Source organism: Mastomys coucha, unplaced genomic scaffold (genome assembly GCF_008632895.1).
Source record: "Mastomys coucha isolate ucsf_1 unplaced genomic scaffold, UCSF_Mcou_1 pScaffold14, whole genome shotgun sequence".
Taxonomy (NCBI): domain Eukaryota; kingdom Metazoa; phylum Chordata; class Mammalia; order Rodentia; family Muridae; genus Mastomys; species Mastomys coucha.
In genome coordinates, this window is record NW_022196896.1 from 33,457,031 (window position 1) to 33,460,351 (window position 3,321).

Here is a 3,321-nt window from a genome sequence, read left to right on the forward strand (position 1 = left end):
ATTGGAAGATCTCATGTTAACCAAAGTTAGTCTCTGAAAGAAAAATATCATGTTTTCTCACATATGCATAAAATGGATTAACAAAAAAGAAAAACAAGACATAAGGGACTCAGTAGCAGAGATATGATGGGGATAAATAGGATGAAAACACACTATGTGTGCATGTCATAATAAAGCCCATTCTTTTGTACAGTGAATGTGTGCTTATTAAAATTCATTTTGAAATGATTATGCCTTCCTCTAAATTGCAAAGACATCATGGATGGGCCTGTGGACTTCTCACACAGTGTCTAATTGATGGCCAATACTAAGAGAGCTCATATGGACAGTTGAAAAACAAGACTGGCTTAAGGTGTGTGCACTGTTCGTTCTACGTCATGTTGCCACAGGGGCAGAGTCTGTGATACTCCATAATTAAGATGAAAAACTCCACCCCACAGAATTCTGCTTTTTGGTTCATTTTATAGTCTTAAGAATACAAGGTGAGAAGAAAAACAGTGTCTTCACCTTCATGTTGACTTTCAGGTGCCAAGGTCCAGCCTCCACTTAGGAGAAGGTATTGAGAAAGGGGTTAATGGGAATGGTGAAAGGGTGAAAGAGATGACATGGAATTAATGGTGGGTGCAAGCTGACAGCTCTGTCCTCTACTCAAGATGGCTCCAGATAGATCTCTAGAAAGTTCTTGGATTTTCCAACTCTCTTAGTCAGCATTTCTATTCCTGCACAAACATCATGACCAAGAAGGAAGTTTGGAGGAAAGGATTTATTCAGCTTACTTTTTTGCTGTTACAGGTCAGGAGGCAGGAGCTGATGCAGAGGTCATGGAGTGATGCTATTCACTGGTTTGCTTCCCCAGGCTTGCTCAGCTTGCTTTCTTATTGAACTCAGGACTATCAGGCCAGGGGCTGAGCCCTCCCCATTTGATTGCTAATTGAGAAAATGCCTTACAGGTGAATCTCATGGAGGCATTTCCTCAAGGAAGACTCCTTTCTCTATGTTAACTCCAGCTTGTGTTTAAGTTGACACACAAAACCAGCTAGTACGCCAATCAAAGTCAGAAAACTCTCTAGAAAAATTCAAAAAGAGTGGTAGTAGCTCTCTGGATAGCCCTTGGGTTTTCCCACCAAACTCAGAAAACTTACTAAAAAAATTCTAAAAGTTCTCTGCATAACTATTGGGTTTCCTGAACAAAGCCAGAAAACCTGCTGGAAAAAAATTCTAAGAGCTCTCTGAATAGCTCACTAATTGCAGACCAAAATCCCATTTTTTATTTGCATAAGGTACTCCCTTAGGAATTTAAAGGCATATTCCTCCAAGCCTGGACCTAAACTCAATGTGTGCCAAGCTCACCTTGAACTCAGCAATCTGCTTGCTTTTGTAAACACAAACAATAAGCTTAGCTGTATGGGTTCCTGCCCTGATATTACCATTCCCTCACTTCCTGGAACTCCTTCGTTACTTGAACTATAAGCCTTGTTTTTTTTAACTATTTCTTTCCTTTTACTGACTCTTTGTGCAGTTTCCTTTTACTGACTCTTCGTGCAGTTAGTTGTCTCTGTTCTTTCAGGTCATTGAAACCCCTCATACAATTCATATTGCATTTTTTTTTACTTTTCTTTTTTTTAATTGGATATTTTATTTATTTACATTTCAAATGTTATCCCCCTTCCTGGTTTCCCCTTTGCAAATCTACTTTCCCATCACTCCCTTACCCTGCTTCTATGAAGGTGCTCCCCCACCCACCTACCCACTCTCCCCTCACCACCCTAGCATTCCTCTACACTGGGGCATCAAGCCTTCACAGGACCAAGGGCCTCTAGTCCCATTGATGCCAGATAAGGTCCATTCAGCTCCTCAGTCCTTTCCCTAACTGGTCCACTGTGGTCCATGTGCTCAGTCTGATTGTTGGCTTTGAGCATCCACATCTGTACTGGTCAGGATCTGGCAGAGCCTCTCAGGAGACAGCTGTATCAGGCTCCTGTCAACAAGCACTTCTTGACATTCACAATAGGATATGGATTTGGTGTCTGTATGTGGGATGGATCCCTAGGTGGGGTAATTTCTGGATGGCTGTTCCTTTAGTCTCTGCTTTACTCTTTGTTTCTCTTTTTCCTTTAGACAAGAGCAATTCTGGGTTAAAATTTTGGAGACGGGTGGGTAGCCCCATCCTTCAACCTGGGGGCCATGCCTAACCTCTGGATATGGTCTCGACAGGTTCTCCCTTGCCTTTGTGGGGTATTTCAGCTAATATCCCTATATTTTGTATAGTTGAGAAATCCTGTTTATGCATTCGTGAACTCACTTTTTTTCAAGTTCTTTCCCACAGCCTTAAGAGCTGTCTTGAAGGTCACAGATTTTATCATTTTGTTGAGGAACATTTGACATTCTTCCTTCTTGGACTCATGCTATTCATGCAGTTTGTGATTTGACAGGGAGAACATTTCCCTGATAACCTTGGCAACATTTCCAAAGAAGGAAAATAAAGCAAAATGTGCAAGGGGCAAACAAGCCCCATGTCCACAGCAACCATCAGCACGTGTGGGGACACATGTCCTGCTGGCCCTGCTCCAGGGGTGGAAACCATGTCACACAGTCCTTTCCATGCCCATGCCACAGCAGACATTCAAGTCGTTATGTCCTTTGTTCTCTTTCCTCCAATGCTTGAGAGGTGTGAGTGTGTGTGTGTGTGTGTGTGTGAGTGTGTGTGTGTGTGTTGTCTAATCCAGCATGCAGGATTAGAGTCCTAGTCCTGTGAGAGATCTGGGGAAATTTCTGCTCCTATAGTTTCTAAAAGCAGACACCCCTTATCTCTGTTATTCAACTTGCATTCTTGTCTTTGCATAGTATGTGTGTGCCTTTCAATAAAATTACATGAAAAAATAATAAAATGACAGGTAAATGCTTTTCTTATAAGAGCTGAGACAGTCAAAATATTTTAAAGGAAATAAATGTATGTACTTTCCCCATGCTTTGTGAAAGCATTCACTTGTGCCAGATGCAGCCATGAGGCATTCTTTCCACTATTCATGCTTCCACTTTGGAACAGAGATATTTGCTATAATTGAGCTGGCTTACAAAAAGAATTTATCTCATTTGGGGCCAAAATTATAGTAGGAGTAACTTAAGACCAGCAAGAAGTGATTATAATAAATAAAATGTGTATTTTGGCTGGATAATATACTCTGAAGTTATTTTCATTTTTGAGTAGCCTGAAATGTAAGCTGACTTTCTTGCAAGAGGCAATTTTTATAAGCTCTTCACAGCTGACATGTAACAGGGTACCAGGAAGTTGGGTGGCCCAGGTCTTACCTGACTTGCATT

The 3,321-nt window shown here is 41.3% G+C and overlaps 1 pseudogene; it reads right to left on the bottom strand.

Annotated features, from left to right (window-relative positions):
* Window positions 1-1,174: 1,174 nt before the first annotated feature.
* LOC116089571 lies at window positions 1,175-1,232 on the bottom strand (annotated as a pseudogene).
* Between the last annotated feature and the right edge of the window lie 2,089 nt (window positions 1,233-3,321).